General features: G+C 38.2%; 1 non-coding gene across 1 annotated transcript; it reads left to right on the top strand.

Annotated features, from left to right (window-relative positions):
* Positions 1–14,833: 14,833 nt before the first annotated feature.
* Positions 14,834–14,905, top strand: Trnaq-cug (transfer RNA glutamine (anticodon CUG)). Its single transcript has one exon. It is a non-coding gene; the product is annotated as a tRNA-Gln (tRNA).
* The last annotated feature ends 5,840 nt before the right edge of the window (positions 14,906–20,745 follow it).

The raw sequence follows: 20,745 nt of genomic DNA on the forward strand, positions 1-20,745 counted from the left end.
CAAGCCGGACAAGTGGGTTTTCTCCGGTTTCCCCCACAACACAAGACCACACCCTCGCGCAACATCGTGCCAACGAGAGTGACTTAGTATAAGCTATCATAGCTTCCTTCACAATCGTTGTGAAATATATAATGTTCAAAGTAACAGTTTTGCACAACGACAAGATCTCTATGACGATCTAATTGACACATTGACATTCTAAGAACGACGTAACAGTCTCGGCCAACATGCAGTCTAAGAGGAGTTTCCCCGTTTAATAATAGCGCGGAATGGTTTTTCCTTGCACCTTGCCATGTCAATAAGTGTTTTAGCCAACTCGCTGTCATTTTCAGCAGTGTTAATGTCTTTCAAAAGTTTCCTTCGATCATCTCATCATCGACGTTTATCTGTCGGGCTCTGTGTCTACGTTGTTTCGCACCAACTGTCCGCTTCCTTGCACTGTTAATCCTTTTGGGAAGCCATAAAGTGTGAAGCTCACGTAATGGGTTAGGGTAAAATATACCGACGCTATTTTTAAACTCACTGGGTAGACAATACAGTAGAATTCGAATTGGAAACATACGTAAAAACTGCGAAAGATGTATGTACCATAAGCGATGTGATACAACCTTAAATAAGATGCAATGCGTTGTGCACAACGATATCAATTCTATCATAATGCAAGTTATTGACAATTTTCATTTCTTACGATTGTATCATCTGGTGTCTAGTCCCTTTAAACTGAGACTTTACCAGTTGCAGTATGTGTATTAATGATGGTTGGCTTACCTTATATCCGGTTTTCGGAGAATGGGAGCAGGAAAATCTTTATTGACATGATTGTTAAAACTATTTCAGAATCATTTTGTTATTTATACTGCATTTACTAATATACGACTGTTTACTTTGGCATGATTCGATTCGTCTTATCAGCTGTAGATACGATTACAACTTTCCTTGTCGAATAAGCAAGGTCGACACGTGCGCAAAGTCGCATATCAAGGAAAGGGACAAATTTATCGTCAAGCGATAAACAACGCGGTCTACTCGATTCGCCTTGTTTGTTTATAGGAATAGACCGGTTTTGTTAATCGAATAAAACATGGCAACGGAATTATCTTTGAAACAAGTTAAATACATTTGAAACAGCATACAATAAGTGTTTGATTAGTAAACATAACAATCTAAATGTTCACCTAGTTTACAAACATTCCCTTTCCATGTGAAGTCAAAGTAGCAAGTATATTAATTTGGCTTCCGCCGTTTTCTGTGGGGAGTTAATATCAGTTTTGATTGAAAATAAACATCATTGTATACATTGTCTGACCTTACAGAACTATATAGACATGAATTTCGAATTTATATTACCGTTTGTGTACATTATTGTATATGGAGTTCTGTTAATCTTAAGGCGAGAAAGCGAGTCTATGCTTGCAGAAGGTTTAATGAACTCTTAGGGTTTAAATTTGTTTGAACCAATTCGATGACAGTATTTATTCATCATCATCATCATCATCATCATCATCATCATCATCATCATCATCATCATCATCATCATCAGCAGCAGCAGCAGCAGCAGCAGCAGCAGCAGCAGCAGCAGCAGCAGCAGCAGCAGCAGCAGCAGCAAGGATTAAATTAGATAGCAATCAAAGTTTGAACATCTTAAATTGATAGTAACATCGGCACATCGTTCAAAAATGATAACTGTCCATGTCCTGTTGGGACAAAATCCCCTACATGCCCCACCCCTTTCAGCCAGTGTTACTCCCATTTCATTGTTCAATTATATATAGGTTATAGTTCATGCATTACAAATTAAGCAATTGTATTTTAATGGAGCGGCAGCAACCGTATGATCATTTCTTAAACTTGGTAATTGGTTATGTATATGATTTATGCATTATTTTTGAGAAATTGCAAATGTACATGTATGAAAATGTATCTATTTTATTATATTCTAAATTTTGGAATTAAGTTTTAGTAACTGAATTTATATTTGAACTTCTTTAAATGTCAGGGTTGAACATAACTGCGATAAATACATCACAAGGAAACATTAAACATGGAGCATGCTTATGACGTCACGACCCAATCAATGAATCTTCTTAACCATCTTGGCTAATAACAAAAGTAGAGTGCGCGGAATACTGGGCTCTGATTGGCCTGTTTATGAAACTATGAACTATACATACATTAGCTTTGGGATACACTTGACGTTATTTATGTTTAATACCGATATGTTTTTATAACGTTTTGTAAGTTCTTAGCCAAGATCTTCTAAATCGCGTAAATGATCTGAAATATTACAGGAATATGAGTTTTATCTAATTCATTTTTTTCGATTATGCTATGCAATAGATGCACCTGTGCATGAAAATCACATATGGTTTACCGCGAATAAAACAATGATACAAGCGAATTATAATAGACTTTATTGCAATTCCAGGCAATATGCCTTGGAATGCACCGATTTATTTACATTAATAACACATTAATAACAATTCCATGTGTGTCATTTTCGCTGAGAATTTTTATGCGTTAATTGTTAATCGATGTAGGTAAATTGTAGATAATTTCTCCAAGCTCAAAGCTATGATTTGTTTATATCAAAAGTAGCTGCATTCTAAATTCGTTTATTTAAGTTATTACATAAATTGGAAAGGAAACGTTTTCTGATATTTTTAATCGTACAGTAATAGAGTTGCGGGCCCTTATTCCAGTATTATCGATTTGAGTCTAACAATTACACGTTGTGGTTTCTGAAGAAATGATTGCTTATGTATTTGTTTCTTTATTCCTACTTTACAGAAATAAGCACTCATTTCACAGTAAGAGGCAGGGTCCAGATTGACATTGACCCATAGTTCATAGTTCGAACAACTGCGGAAGAAGACTTGGACGCGCACCAAATATCTCATGTACGGGTCCTGCAGTTATGGACGTGGAGAGTTTGAAATTTTAAGTGATCCCTATTTTCAAGAATAGCTATCCCAGACAGGCGCAAGTTTGATTCCTTTGTGGTCGGGTGTGGGGGGGGGGGGGGGGGTAGACACATGAAGGTACTTGATAAATGCCATGTATTGCCATGGAAACCAGAGTGTTCCATTTAATGCCGTTCATTAAACATTTTGGATAAGGACCACCGTGTGATTGGGAACTACACGATGTCACTCGTAAACAACATGGTGTCCCTCGGGAACTACATGATGTCACACGGGAACTACATGTTGTCAATCGGGGACAACATGATGTAACTCGGGAACTACCTGATGTCACTCGGGAACTACATGATGTCACTCGGGAACAACATGATGTCACTCGGGAACTACATGCTGTCACTCGGGGACAACATGATGTAACTCGGGAACTACCTGATGTCACTCGGGAACTACATGATGTCACTCGGGAACTACATGATTTCACTCGGGAACTACATGATGTCACTCGGGAACTACATGATGTCACTCGGGAACTACCTGATGTCACTCGGGAACTACATGATGTCACTCGGGAACAACATGATGTCACTCGGGAACTACATGATGTCACTCGGGAACTACATGATGTCACTCGGGAACTAAATACTGTCACTGGGGACTTACTTGTTGTCACTCGGGATCTACATGCTGGCACTGAGGAACTACATATTGTCACTCGGAAACTACATGGTGTCACTTGGGATCCACACGCTATTACTCGGGATCTTCATGCTATCACTCAGAAAACATGCTGTCACTCGAGAACTACATGCCATCACTCGGGAACTACATGCCGTCACTCGGGAACTACATGCCGTCACTCGGGAACTACATGCTGTCACTCGGGAACAACATGATGTAACTCGGGAACTACATGCTGTCACTCGGGAACTACATGCCGTCACTCGGGAACTACATGCTGTCACTCGGGAACAACATGATGTAACTCGGGAACTACATGCTGTCACTCGGGAACTACATGCTGTCACTCGGGAACAACATGCTGTCACTCGGGAACAACATGATGTCACTCGGGAACTACATGATGTAACTCGGGAACTACATGCTGTCACTCGGGAACTACATGCTGTCACTCGGGAACAACATGATGTATCTCGGGAACAACATGATGTAACTCGGGAACTACATGATCTCACTCGGTAACTACATGCTGTCACTGGGGAACAACATGATGTCACTCGGGAACAACATGCTGTCACTCGGGAACTACATGATGTCACTCGGGAACAACATGCTGTCACTCGGGAACAACATGATGTAACTCGGGAACAACATGATGTAACTCGGGAACTACATGATGTAACTCGGGAACTACATGCTGTCACTACATGCTGTAACTCTGGAGCTACATGATGTCACTCGGGAACTAAAGGCTGTCACTGGGGACTTACTTGTTGTCACTCGGGAATTACTTGGTGGCACTGAGGAACTACATATTGTCACTCGGGAACTACATGCCGTCACTCGGGAACTACATGCCGTCACTCGGGAACTACATGCTGTCACTCGGGAACAACATGATTTAACTCGGGAACTACATGCTGTCACTCGGGAACAACATGCTGTCACTCGGGAACAACATGATGTCACTCGGGAACTACATGCTGTCACTGGGGAACAACATGATGTCACTCGGGAACAACATGCTGTCACTCGGGAACTACATGATGTCATTCGGGAACAACATGCTGTCACTCGGGAACTACATGCTGTCACTCGGGAACAACATGCTGTCACTCGGGAACAACATGATGTCACTCGGGAACTACATGATGTAACTCGGGAACTACATGCTGTCACTCGGGAACTACATGCTGGCACTCGGGAACAACATGATGTAACTCGGGAACAACATGATGTAACTCGGGAACTACATGATGTAACTCGGGAACTACATGCTGTCACTACATGCTGTAACTCTGGAGCTACATGATGTCACTCGGGAACTAAATGCTGTCACTGGGGACTTACTTGTTGTCACTCGGGAACTACTTGGTGGCACTGAGGAACTACATATTGTCACTCGGGAACTACATGCCGTCACTCGGGAACAACATGCTGTCACTCGGGAACAACATGATGTCACTCGGGAACTACATGATGTAACTCGGGAACTACATGCTGTCACTCGGGAACTACATGCTGGCACTCGGGAACAACATGATGTAACTCGGGAACAACATGATGTAACTCGGGAACTACATGATGTAACTCGGGAACTACATGCTTTCACTACATGCTGTAACTCTGGAGCTACATGATGTCACTCGGGAACTAAATGCTGTCACTGGGGACTTACTTGTTGTCACTCGGGAACTACTTGGTGGCACTGAGGAACTACATATTGTCACTCGGGAACTACATGCCGTCACTCGGGAACTACATGCTGTCACTCGGGAACAACATGATTTAACTCGGGAACTACATGCTGTCACTCGGGAACAACATGCTGTCACTCGGGAACAACATGATGTCACTCGGGAACTACATGCTGTCACTCGGGAACAACATGCTGTCACTCGGGAACAACATGATTTAACTCGGGAACAACATGATGTAACTCGGGAACTACATGATGTAACTCGGGATCCACATGCTGTCACTCGGGAACAACATGCTGTCACTCGGGAACAACATGATGTAACTCGGGAACAACATGATGTAACTCGGGAACTACATGATGTCACTCGGGAACTACATGCTGTCACTCGGGAACAACATGATTTAACTCGGGAACAACATGATGTCACTCGGGAACTACATGATGTAACTCGGAAACTACATGCTGTCACTCGGGAACTACATGCTGGCACTCGGGAACAACATGCTGTCACTCGGGAACAACATGATGTCACTCGGGAACTACATGATGTAACTCGGGAACTACATGCTGTCACTCGGGAACTACATGCTGTCACTCGGGAACAACATGATGTATCTCGGGAACAACATGATGTAACTCGGGAACTACATGATCTCACTCGGTAACTACATGCTGTCACTGGGGAACAACATGATGTCACTCGGGAACAACATGCTGTCACTCGGGAACTACATGATGTCACTCGGGAACAACATGCTGTCACTCGGGAACAACATGATGTAACTCGGGAACAACATGATGTAACTCGGGAACTACATGATGTAACTCGGGAACTACATGCTGTCACTACATGCTGTAACTCTGGAGCTACATGATGTCACTCGGGAACTACAGGCTGTCACTGGGGACTTACTTGTTGTCACTCGGGAATTACTTGGTGGCACTGAGGAACTACATATTGTCACTCGGGAACTACATGCCGTCACTCGGGAACTACATGCCGTCACTCGGGAACTACATGCTGTCACTCGGGAACAACATGATTTAACTCGGGAACTACATGCTGTCACTCGGGAACAACATGCTGTCACTCGGGAACAACATGATGTCACTCGGGAACTACATGCTGTCACTGGGGAACAACATGATGTCACTCGGGAACAACATGCTGTCACTCGGGAACTACATGATGTCATTCGGGAACAACATGCTGTCACTCGGGAACTACATGCTGTCACTCGGGAACAACATGCTGTCACTCGGGAACAACATGATGTCACTCGGGAACTACATGATGTAACTCGGGAACTACATGCTGTCACTCGGGAACTACATGCTGGCACTCGGGAACAACATGATGTAACTCGGGAACAACATGATGTAACTCGGGAACTACATGATGTAACTCGGGAACTACATGCTGTCACTACATGCTGTAACTCTGGAGCTACATGATGTCACTCGGGAACTAAATGCTGTCACTGGGGACTTACTTGTTGTCACTCGGGAACTACTTGGTGGCACTGAGGAACTACATATTGTCACTCGGGAACTACATGCCGTCACTCGGGAACAACATGCTGTCACTCGGGAACAACATGATGTCACTCGGGAACTACATGATGTAACTCGGGAACTACATGCTGTCACTCGGGAACTACATGCTGGCACTCGGGAACAACATGATGTAACTCGGGAACAACATGATGTAACTCGGGAACTACATGATGTAACTCGGGAACTACATGCTGTCACTACATGCTGTAACTCTGGAGCTACATGATGTCACTCGGGAACTAAATGCTGTCACTGGGGACTTACTTGTTGTCACTCGGGAACTACTTGGTGGCACTGAGGAACTACATATTGTCACTCGGGAACTACATGCCGTCACTCGGGAACTACATGCTGTCACTCGGGAACAACATGATTTAACTCGGGAACTACATGCTGTCACTCGGGAACAACATGCTGTCACTCGGGAACAACATGATGTCACTCGGGAACTACATGCTGTCACTCGGGAACAACATGCTGTCACTCGGGAACAACATGATTTAACTCGGGAACAACATGATGTAACTCGGGAACTACATGATGTAACTCGGGATCCACATGCTGTCACTCGGGAACAACATGCTGTCACTCGGGAACAACATGATGTAACTCGGGAACAACATGATGTAACTCGGGAACTACATGATGTCACTCGGGAACTACATGCTGTCACTCGGGAACAACATGATTTAACTCGGGAACAACATGATGTCACTCGGGAACTACCTGATGTAACTCGGGAACTACATGCTGTCACTCGGGAACTACATGCTGGCACTCGGGAACAACATGATGTAACTCGGGAACAACATGATGTAAGTCGGGAACTACATGATGTAACTCGGGAACTACATGCTGTCACTACATGCTGTAACTCTGGAGCTACATGATGTCACTCGGGAACTAAATGCTGTCACTGGGGACTTACTTGTTGTCACTCGGGAACTACTTGGTGGCACTGAGGAACTACATATTGTCACTCGGGAACTACATGCCGTCACTCGGGAACTACATGCCGTCACTCGGGAACTACATGCTGTCACTCGGGAACAACATGATTTAACTCGGGAACTACATGCTGTCACTCGGGAACAACATGCTGTCACTCGGGAACAACATGATGTAACTCGGGAACAACATGATGTAACTCGGGAACTGCATGATGTAACTCGGGAACTACATGCTGTCACTCGGGAACTACATCATGTCACTCGGGAACTACATCAGGTCACTCGAGAACTACATGATGTCACTCGGGAACTACATGCTGTCACTCGGGAACAACAACAACCACCATTTGCCATGGTTGTGAAATTTAATCGAAATTTTCTTTTTTCATTTGTCTGGAAGCGGCAATATGACCATTCTTATGAATTTGATTGTGATGTGGGAACTTCTGTTCAGGAGAAGGCGTCTTTGAAAAAGCAAATGTTGCAAAGATTTTTTTTTGCAAAAAGAGGCCAGACATGGAAAAATTGAGTGATAAATTACCGGGTTATAAGTCATACCTTTAAATACTAATTCTTGATGAAGACTGACGCGGAAGAATCCCACGAGGTCTCTGTAGTTGTGTACATATGTTACCCGTAACTCGGGCTGATAGCACAATACAGTTGATGAACGACCCAAGAAGGCTTACATATTTCTATCATAATCACGTGTGACTTTCAGCACGTGGCACTAAATATATGTCACGTGGAATACTTCTCACTACGAGACTTACGGTGCATCTCAGCATCGCTGCCGTCATCTGTTGTATACTTCACGTGGCCGCCAAGAAAGCAAAACTTTATATAAAAGTATAATAGTGTTATAAGTACTGTGTTTTGATGCAGGAAATTATTTCTGACTTGAGTGGAACTTTGTAGAATCGGATTTCACGAGGCGCTAGCTTAGTGCAATCAAATTATGCAAAACATCCACGATAGTCGAATACTACAATACGGATCAAACGCAGTAATAAAATCCCGTTTAATATACACATTTCTGGTTTAAATCGATAAAAAATCACAATTTAAATGATACTTTTTCTTACGTGACGTCATCAGAGTGGAAAACAGCCGTATTAATGCACGGGAATCAGCACTACATGTACCGTTTATGCTATGTTTATTATGCTATTGCGTGGCATTATGATGGGCATATAATAAACATTATTATTATACTTGAATAAGTGCAGAACGCTGCAAAAAGCTAGACCGTATTAACTTCTTATAACAATTGATTATTCTACTTGAATAAGTTGAATAAACTAGTGATGTGTTCGTATAAATATTTTTGTAGAAATAATAGGTGAACAGTTTTAAATGTCTAGTGGTGTCGTCATGATGAGGTCAGCAACAAATTAAAAAAAAAATCAATAAAAAAAATTCGAATATTGCAGATAAAATAAATGTGCATTCGTGGTCTAATTAGTTTCAGGCAATGTGAAGAACAGTGCAATCAATGACAAGAAAAAGCTAAAAACACATTTGTCACTAAGAGCATTTCATTCCTGTCTTTCAACGCACAAACAGTTTCTTTTCTCGACTTACTCTCTCTCTCTCTCAGATATCACAGGCTACCAATTCAACAAATGGCAAAACAATACGATAGGATTCGGGATTAACGAATTTCAGCCTGCCAAAAACCTCGTCACAGGTAATGGGCCCTGATTTTTACGCGTAGGACTACCGCGCATGAATACAAATCCATGTTATCAGATCTCGCGAGAATCTCGCTAGCGTTCCGAATACGACCATGAAGACATTTTTCCCTAGTCCTTGTCAGATCATATTTCGATACCAGCTCACTGAGTCTTGTAGCAGGTTATCAACCGACAAAATCTTTTTGTTTCCCGATCTTCCTGTGTATTACTCCGCCAGACAAAGCAAGGTAAGACGTCAACATCTTCTTCAATTATCTAACGTCGTTTGTGTCCGGCAAACTTCGGCACAATGAAAGTAGCTTGCCATATTGTATTCGTTGGCAAGTGCTGTAAATGTTGATATCTTTACGATACAGAGCCTCATTGGCATATCAAAGCTTTGTGGCTGCCCAAGCTGTCAAGTCCATTAAAAAAGAACACGTGCTATGATGACCGTGACCGCCACGTGTTTGTTGCTGTGAAGTGATATCGGGTATATCGCCGTAACCTCTTCATCCAAAACATACATGTATGATCTTGGTACCCGTCCGATACGTATTGCAAAACATCTCAAAGTCCCGCATGAGGTACCGTCGTATAAAATTGTTCATTCATTCATTCATTCATTTATTTCAATAAATCCTCCTCAATGGAGATTTAAACACAATGTAATATATATGAGCATGATTAAATATGTAAGAGGAAGTAGCATACAATACAATACATACGTAAACAATGGGTTCGTGTCATCGCAATATTATTGACAAAGTAACAGCAATTGTATGACCATATAACATGAACATAATCATCTAACGCAATCTAGGCACAAATGCCACTGTTTCAGTATTATTTAAACACTATCGAAGGTATTGTATACATTGAACGCATCTTGTACATAGCGAAAGCTGAGCTTTTAAACAGCAATTGATTACAGTCTTCATTTTGTATGTAAAATGTCCCTAAAAAAAAATCTCTGAAAATGGTCGAATCTGTTTTAGCTCAGTCGGATCCGACATGTAGACCAAATAACATAATATTATTTAGATCACGATAAAAACGTTCGCGTACACTGCTGTATACGGACAAGGATAAACAATATGTTCGGTTTTGTCAAAGAACACGCGTTTGCAAATTAAACACACATGCAATTTAGGTAGACCTATGCATATATACACTATTGTTCTCCAACATATGTGTATAAACATTACAACCTTATTAAAGTGCCAACACAAAATTAAGTCAAAGTCAAAGTAACTTGTATAAAGTAAGGCCTCCTGCTCTTAATACTTCATATAAAGTACAAAGCATAAAAAAGATAAAGCGTGGTTTCTCTCTTTCACATAACACGTATTCTTTATCTGCTTGTTTCACAATATCCTTAACATAAGAAGCTATATATTTTATTTTATCTTCGTTTCAACATTGCCTAAGATTGCAGAAATATTAAAAATCATATTAACCATCGTACAATGAATAGATATACACATTTGTCTTCAGTGTAGATCTATATTCCACAGTGTAAAGCTGGTGTACAGATAGTAATTGTGTTCCGTTAGCTGGTAAACAGATAAAGTAATTGTGTTCCGTTGTTGTTTCATAATGTATAGCTGGTATTCAGATAGAGTAATTGTGTTCCGTTGTTATTCCATAATGTATAGCTGGTATTCAGATAGAGTAAGTGTGTTCCGTTGTTATTCCATAATGTATAGATGGAATATATAGCTGGTATTCAGTTAGAGTAATTGTGTTCCGTTGTTATTCCATAATGTAAAGCTGGTATTCAGATAGAGTAAGTGTGTTCCGTTGTTATTCCATAATGTTTAGATGGAATATATAGCTGGTATTCAGATAGAGTAATTGTGTTCCGGTGTTATTCCATAATGTAAAGCTGGTATTCAGATAGAGTAAGTGTGTTCCGTTGTTATTCCATAATGTATAAATGGAATATAAAGCTGGTATTCAGATAGAGTAATTTTTTTTTTCGTTGTTATTCCATAATGTATAGCTGGTATTCAGATAGAGTAATTGTGTTTCGTTGTTATTCCATAATGTATAGCTGGTATTCAGATAGAGTAATTGTGTTTGGTATTCAGATAGAGTAATTGTGTTTCGTTGTTATTCCATAATGTATAGCTGGTATTCAGATAGAGTAATTGTGTTTCGTTGTTATTCCATAATGTATTGCTGGTATACAGATAAAGTAATTGTGTTTGGTATTCAGATAGAGTAATTGTGGTTCGTTGATATTCCATAATGTATAGCTGGTATTCAGATAAAGTAATAGTGTTTCGTTGTTATTCCATAATGTATAGCTGGTATTCAGATAGATTAAGAGTGTTCCGTTGTTCTTCCATAATGTATAGCTGGCATTCAGATAGAGTAATAGTGTTTCGCTGTTATTCCATAATGTATAGCTGGCATTCAGATAGAGTGATTTTGGTTCGTTGACATTCCATAATGTATAGCTGGCATTCAGATAGAGTAATTGTGTTTCGTTGATATTCCATAATGTATAGCTGGTATTCAGATAGAGTAATAGTGTTTCGTTGTTATTCCATAATGTATAGCTGGTATTCAGATAGATTAAGAGTGTTCCGTTGTTCTTCCATATTGAATAGCTGGCATTTAGAAAGAGTAATAGTGTTTCGCTGTTATTCCATAATGTATAGCTGGCATTCAGATAGAGTAATTGTGTTTCGTTGACATTCCATAATGTATAGCTGGTATTCAGATAAAGTAATTGTGTTTCGTTGTTATTCCATAATGTATAGCTGGTATTCAGATAGATTAAGAGTGTTCCGTTGTTCTTCCATAATGTATAGCTGGCATTCAGATAGAGTAATAGTGTTTCGCTGTTATTCCATAATGTATAGCTGGCATTCAGATAGAGTGATTTTGGTTCGTTGACATTGCATAATGTATAGCTGGCATTCAGATAGAGTAATTGTGTTTCGTTGATATTCCATAATTTATAGCTGGTATTCAGATAGAGTAATAGTGTTTCGTTGTTATTCCATAATGTATAGCTGGTATTCAGATAGATTAAGAGTGTTCCGTTGTTCTTCCATATTGAATAGCTGGCATTTAGATAGAGTAATAGTGTTTCGCTGTTATTCCATAATGTATAGCTGGCATTCAGATAGAGTAATTGTGTTTCGTTGACATTCCATAATGTATAGCTGGTATTCAGATAAAGTAATTGTGTTTCGTTGATATTCCATAATGTATAGCTGGTATTCAGATAAATTAATAGTGTTTCGTTGTTCTTCCATAATGTATTGCTGGTATTCACATTGATTAATTGTGTTCCGTTGTTATTCCATGATGTATTGCTGGTTTACAGATAAAGTAATTATGTTCCGTTGTTATTCCATTATGTATAGATGGAATATATAGCTGGCATTCAGATAGAGTAATAGTGTTTCGTTGTTATTCCATAATGTATAGCTGGCATTCAAATAGAGTAATTGTGTTTCGTTGTTATTCCATAATGTATAGCTGGCATTCAAATAGAGTAATAGTGTTTCGTTGTTATTCAATAATGTATAGCTGGTATTCAGATTGATTAATTGTGTTTCGTTGTTACTCCATAATGTATTGCTGGTTTACATATAAAGTAATTGTGTTCCGTTGTTATTCCATAATGTATTGCTGGTATACAGATAAAGTAATTATGTTCCGCTGTTATTCCATAATGTATAGCTAGTATACAGACAAAGTAATTATGTTCCGCTGTTATTCCATATTGTATAGCTAGTATACAGACAAAGTAATTTTTTTCGTTGTAATTCCATAATGTTTAGCTGGTGTACAGATAGAGTAATTGTGTTCCGTTGTTATTCCATAATGTATAGCTTGTTTACAGATAAAGTAATTGTTTTCGTTGTAATTTCATAATGTATTGCTGGTATACAGATAGAGTAATTGTGTTTCGTTGTTATTCCATAATGTATTGCTGGTATACAGATAAAGTAATTATGTTCCGTTGTTATTCCATAATGTATTGCTTGTATACAGATAAAGTAATTATGTTCCGCTGTTATTCCATATTGTATAGCTAGTATACAGACAAAGTAATTTTTTTCGTTGTAATTCCATAATGTATAGCTGGTATTCAGATAAAGTATTTGTGTTTCGTTGTTATTCCATAATGTATTGATGGTATACAGATAAAGTAATTATGTTCCGTTGTTATTCCATATTGTATAGCTAGTATACAGATAAAGTAATAGTGTTTCGTTGTAATTCCATAATGTATTGCTGGTATACAGATAAAGTAATTGTGTCCAGAATGTTTTTCCATAATGTATAGCTGGTATAGAGATAAAGTAATTGTGTCCAGAATGTTTTTCCATAATGTATAGCTGGTATACAGATAAAGTAATTGTGTCCAGAATGTTTTTCCATCATGTATAGCTGGTATAGAGATAAAGTAATTGTGTCCAGAATGTTTTTCCATAATGTATAGCTGGTATAGAGATAAAGTAATTGTGTCCAGAATGTTTTTCCATAATGTATAGCTGGTATAGAGATAAAGTAATTGTGTCCAGAATGTTTTTCCATAATGTATAGCTGGTATAGAGATAAAGTAATTGTGTCCAGAATGTTTTTCCATAATGTATTGCTGGTATAGAGATAAAGTAATTGTGTCCAGAATGTTTTTCCATAATGTATAGCTGGTATAGAGATAAAGTAATCGTGTCCAGAATGTTTTTCCATAATGTATTGCTGGTATAGAGATAAAGTAATCGTGTCCAGAATGTTTCTCCAGAATGTTTTCCCATAATGTATAGCTGGTATAGAGATATAGTAATTGTGTCCAGAATGTTTTCCCATAATGTATAGCTGGTATAGAGATAATGTAATTGTGTCCAGAATGTTTTTCCATAATGTATAGCTGGTATAGAGATAAAGTAATTGTGTTCAGAATGTTTTTCCATAATGTATAGCTGGTATAGAGATAAAGTAATTGTGTCCAGAATGTTTTCCCATAATGTATAGCTGGTATAGAGATAAAGTTATTGTGTTCAGAATGTTTTTCCATAATGTATAGCCGGTATACAGATAAAGTAATTGTGTCCAGAATGTTTTTCCATAATGTATAGCTGGTGTACAGATAAAGTAATTGTGTCCAGAATGTTTTTCCATAATGTATAGCTGGTATACAGATAAAGTAATTGTGTCCAGAATGTAATTCCATAATGTATAGCTGGTATAGAGATAAAGTAATTGTGTCCAGAATGTTTTCCCATAATGTATAGCTAGTATACAGATAAAGTAACTGATAATTTGGCGAAGACGTCAAGTGCAGGTAAATATAGTGATTACAATAAGTGACTAGCACACGACGGTTCCATGGTGTAATGGTTAGCACTCAGGACTCTGAATCCTGCGATCCGAGTTCAAATCTCGGTGGAACCTCATATTTTGTTGGAATTGAAGTAAACCCTTTTTATACGGACATTTAGACGAACCATATATCAGCGCGAAATTAGTACGTTTACATAGATAATTAATTCAGAACGGTTAAAATGTTGTTTTATTCTCCAAGTTTGTAATTAGCCATCTCAAAATATTTTTAACGTTCTTTCGTCTGTCGGATTGTGCGTCTGTTGCTCTCGTCTGTTTTGAAATTATTCGCAAAATTAATTCACCGGTTCCATGGTGAATGGTTAGCACTCATATTTTGTTGATATATGTACACCTTTATTATGCGAACAGAAAGACGAACCGGCAGTATATCTATATACTAGTAAGCTAAATTACTAAAATTTAACTCAAGGCTAATGTGGTGATAAAACATTTGGAAATATATATCGACGAAGAACGAACTGCTCCGCTGAGCATTCAAATACGATTGCATGTTTTCTTTTCTTCAACAACAGTTGTTGTTGTTGTTGTTTGTTGTTGTTGTTTTCTTTTCTTCTTTCGAGAGTCACATATTTTGTGTAGATGGCCATTTAAAAAACAAATCGATTTGTTTTATAGCAAAGTGCAGGTAAATCTTTTTTTTCAAAACACTTTTGAACTAACACCGCTTGGTAAATTCAAGCTCAAATCATTCGCTTTTCAATAGCGTGAATAATGAATCTTTTTCTATCGCATTTTAACTGTCTACGAATAAAGTATCCCTCAATTGAATTTTCGATCACTCTTATTTTTTACACTGAGTATTTCGTTGACATTACACGCAGAGCCAATTGTCGGTAAATGTTATAGAGTTCCTTAAAGCTGACATTCCACGCACGCGACACATATTAACTTTCAATTTGCGCTTCAGAAATTCGAGAGACATTGTCAGTGTTGACAGACGAAACCGGTTTAACAAAGGATGAAGCCCCAGGTTCGTGTCAATCGAGCATTCCTTACACATACCTGCCTCTTTCGTGAAAACTTTCCTCCGGATTTTATTGGAAACACACTCGTTAAAAGACACCGAAACACAAGAATATCGAGAGCGAACCCTAATGTGAGTTTATTTTTTATAGAGAACAATGCATTCCGACAGATAGACGAAAACTCGGCTTGAATATTGTGCAGGAATGACATTATTCCCGTCATAACGGTTTACACTGCTGTTTCTACTTAGGATTTGCATTTTATATTGTCTTTGCAAGCATGGTACTCACATTAACTTTTTTCAGAGCTTCGCAATTTCAAATAACGTCCAACGTGGTGAAATGCTTTAGTAGTTTACATCAGCCACAAAGGAACATGATCATTAAACAGCATGTAGCCATATTGGACGGTTTATCAGTATATTTTCCAAAAATGAATTATGCATTAAGGATGTTTAATAGTGTGCATTGACAATGTTACTATTGCTAATGTCACCATTGCATTCAAAGAATAGTATCAATCAAACCGAGGCTTCCATGTTCAATAACTCGGTTATTTCTACTGTAGGTGTCAATGTTGCAATTACTAATGTTACCATTGCATTCAAAGAATAGTAGTAATCCAACCGAGGCTTCCATGAGCAATCTGTCGGGGGATTGTTTAGATGGCGTTGACAATGTTGCTATTGCTAATATACGGAGGCTTCGATGTGCATTATCTGGCGCATTGAACGGCAATGAAGCAATAAATTGTTAACATTTCTCTCACGAAGAACATAAATGTGCAATAACTCGGGGTTTATATACATGCGGGGGTTATTGCTTAGCTGCTTTAGCCCTTGTACAGAGACTTCTAGGTGAAAAGGCTCGGGAATTGCTTATTAACGGAAGCGTATATATTCCATAACTCTTTCAGACCAAAAGCTGAAATGACTGTAACCATTTCTATGAAATAGTTCATTTTTTAATTACCTCCATTTTTTGCTTTCGTTAACATGGTTTAGGGCAAATAGGTTATATTTGAAAAAGTGTATTCTTAATAGCATATTAAAACATTACATTAGACCATAATCATTAAGATCAGGGCCAACAGTGAAATATGAGGTCGCCGAATTTTCAACTCACTCCGAAATTTGCTCTTCTAAGATATTTCATGTATATGATGTTGGTTAAATCGACGATAATTCTCTTACAATTCTTGGACCAACTTCGCAACAACTATTTCCAATGGAAACTATGTGCCAACAGTTGATTATCGGGTGGCCGCATATTCCTCTCAGATCTAATTACACCGTTAATTGATTCTTACCTGTCCATCATGAAATGACCCGTGTAAAGGAAAACACTTGTTCTGATGAGGCAAGCAACGTCTATGATCTTCCGAGAAATAGCGATGCTATCTTATGCTATGTGTGTGGCGGAAATTATATGTTGGTCAGTTTTTAGGGGAAAAAATATCGGTGGCTTTATAGATCAAACAATATGTTTTATGTCGTTCGTCCCTGAGTCAGTCAGTCAGCAAGCCAGTCACACGTAAAGTCAATTAATACTTTAGTCTCAATCAAAATCAGTCAAACATTCCGGGAATTATAGTGAACATACATGCAGAGGGCAATGCAATGCAAGGGCTGGGTGGGGTTGCTGGTCTTACCAAGAATGAGTGCAAGGCTGGTGATAATTCGTAATCAATTTGTAAGACCTCCTTCGAGATAAATAAATGGCTCTAAAAAGTGCCGTTTGCTAACATTGAAGCCGGAAATGGATTGCGAGCCTGCCCGAACGCCGGCTAGCAATGGTCGTCGGAGCTCCAGCCCCCGTCACTTCCGGTTATTCCACCATCGGAATCGGTGAACGCGCTATCATCGAACGCAGAGAGGTCGGAATCGCTCTCATCACCGGAAGCGGACTCCTGGTCGCCAAGGCCGACGAGGACACTTCGGTTAAGGTCCACGATGTCGGCAGCAATATTTTTGGCGTACTCGTAGTACATATTCCAGACTCCTTCGAGGAGCGACAACCTGAGACGAGTGTTGTATCGGGAGACCCTGTTTCCGGTTCGATCTGCGAGGTTGAAGCGCTGTGTGGCCTCATAGACAAGGCGGTTGAGGACGAACACCTGCTCACAAGACTTCCGGAATCGAAGTTCCTTGTCGCGCATCTGACGGCGTAGTGCTAGGCTGACGTTGACAGACATGGTTTCGGATGAATAGTTTCCCTTGTAAGGCAAAAAAATATATATTCGATTCAGTCTTGCAATGATATGCAGAATAACTGAATTGTGACTGGTGTGTGAAAGTGACAGTATTTATACTTTTCAAGAAGTACTCCTCGACAACAACCGTCTACTGACTACAACTGTCAATTAGTGCCAATTAATATTCACACTTGCTGTCCAAGGTGCGAGCGACTTCCGCTAACGGACGGGCGGACGAGCGACCGGTCATGCGCACACTATTGTCTGAGTATCACTAATGTACGAGATGTGAAATCGACACACGCCTCCTAGTTCTACTCCACCAAGTGGCGCATTATCACGTGTCTACAAGGTATTGAGGTGTGATCGTAAATGGCACGTGTTTAGGACTATTTGTTTGTTTTTGGTGTGTTTTCTTTTTTCATCTCTGAAGTGATACACTTTTATTATCAAATTAAAATATTAAAACACGTGGTTTACAGTCCGATCGTTCTTACGATTTGTATACTTGAGAAGTTTTAATTAACACTCAATTGTAAGTTGGAATTTGTTAAGTTTCCTGTGTTTGTTTGAGTTTTAAGTAGAGATTAAATATGTCAAGTTGGATAGAAAAAAATATATAAACATGATAATATAACGGATAGTGCAGAATTCGTTCTTAACATTCATTTAACATTAACACAATCATGAACTATCAGATTTGTATATAGATCAGAAATTGTGCATTCGCTCGTATAACAGTTGCATTTTTAACTTTGCGTGACAATTTTTGTATGAAAATTCATGGTAATTCTTTTTTTTCAAATTTAAAATACGTTCATGGGTCGAAAATGATATTTCTTATTGGAAAAATTATCGACTGAAGTAATAAAGTTATGAACATGAAGCTTATATCTTAAAATGGATGATTTTACATTGTCATTTCAGTGATCTTACACATTTTCTGCAAAAATACACAGTGGAATTTCTTTAAATGTTTGTATCAATTATCTATTGCTATAATGCCTTCATAAATCACAACCCTCTTATATATATGACGGCTCTTTAGATAAGAGATCTTAAACGTCATGTTTCATTTTACACAACGTTTTTTATTCACAATTTTGGACAATTTTTCAATTGTAAAGCAAAACACAATAACAAACAATTACCTCGCCATAAAAAAATATGATTTACGCAGACATATTTGTATTATTTGCTCTCTATTAATATATAAGTCAGGCAGTTAGTTATTCATTTAGCATATAAGTCAGGGAGTTAGTTATTCATTTAGCATATAAGTCAGGGAGTTAGTTATTCATTTAGCATATCAGTCAGGGAGTTAGTAACTTATTAAGTATATCAGTCAGGGAGTTAGTTATTCATTTAGCATATAAGTCAGGGAGTTAGTTATTCATTTAGCATATAAGTCAGAGAGTTAGTTATTTATTTAGCATATAAGTCAAGGAGTTCGTTATTCATTTAGCATATAAGTCTGGGAGTTAGTTATTCATTTAGTATATGAGTCAGGGAGTTAGTTAATCATTTAGCATATCAATCAGGGAGTTAATAACTTATTAAGTATATCAGTCAGGGAGTAAGTTATTAATTTAGCATATAATTCAGGGAGTTAGTTATTCATTTAGTATATAAGTCAGGGAGTTAGTTATTCATTTAGCATATCAATCAGGGAGTTAATAACTTATTAAGTATATCAGTCAGGGAGTTAGTTATTCATTTAGCATATAAGTCAGGGAGTTAGTTATTCATTTAGCATATAAGTCAGGGAGTTAGTTATTCATTTAGCATATAAGTCAGGGAGTTAGTTATTCATTTAGTATATAAGTCAGGGAGTAAGTTATCTATTTAGCATATAAGTCAAGGAGTTGGTTATTTATTTAGCATATAAGTCAGGGAGTTAGTTATTCATTTAGCATATAAGTCAGGGAGTTAGCTATTCATTTAGCATATAAGTCAGGGAGTTAGTTATTCATTTAGCATATAATTCAGGGAGTTAATTACTTATTAAGTATATGAGTCAGGGAGTTAGTTATTTATTAAGTTTATATGTCAGGGAGTAAGTTATTCATTTAGCATATAATTCAGGGAGTTAGTTATTCATTTAGTATATCAATCAGGGAGTTAGTTATTCATTTAGTATATCAGTCAGGGATTTAGTTATTTATTAAGTTTATAAGTCAGGGAGTTAGTTATTCATTTATCATACAATTCAGGGAGTTAGTTATTCATTTAGCATATAATTCAGGGAGTTAGTTATTAATTTAGTATATCAGTCAGGGAGTTAGTTATTCATTTAGCATATAATTCAGGGAGTTAGTTATTCATTTAGTATATCAATCAGGGAGTTAGTTATTCATTTAGTATATCAGTCAGGGATTTAGTTATTTATTAAGTTTATAAGTCAGGGAGTTAGTTATTCATTTAGCATATAATTCAGGGAGTTAGTTATTCATTTAGCATATAAGTCAGGGAGTTAGTTATTCATTTAGCATATCAGTCAGGGAGTTAGTTATTCATTTAGTATATGAGTCAGGGAGTTAGTTATTCATTTAGCATAAAAGTCAGGGAGTTAGTTATTCATTTAGCATATAAGTCTGGGAGTTAGTTACTTATTAAGTATATGAGTCAGGGAGTTAGTTATTCATTTAGCATATCAGTCTGGGAGTTAGTAACTTATTAAGTATATCAGTGAGGGAGTTAGTTATTCATTTAGCATATAAGTCAGGGAG

The sequence above is a fragment of the Mya arenaria genome, chromosome 10 (assembly GCF_026914265.1).
Source record: "Mya arenaria isolate MELC-2E11 chromosome 10, ASM2691426v1".
Classification (NCBI taxonomy): domain Eukaryota; kingdom Metazoa; phylum Mollusca; class Bivalvia; order Myida; family Myidae; genus Mya; species Mya arenaria.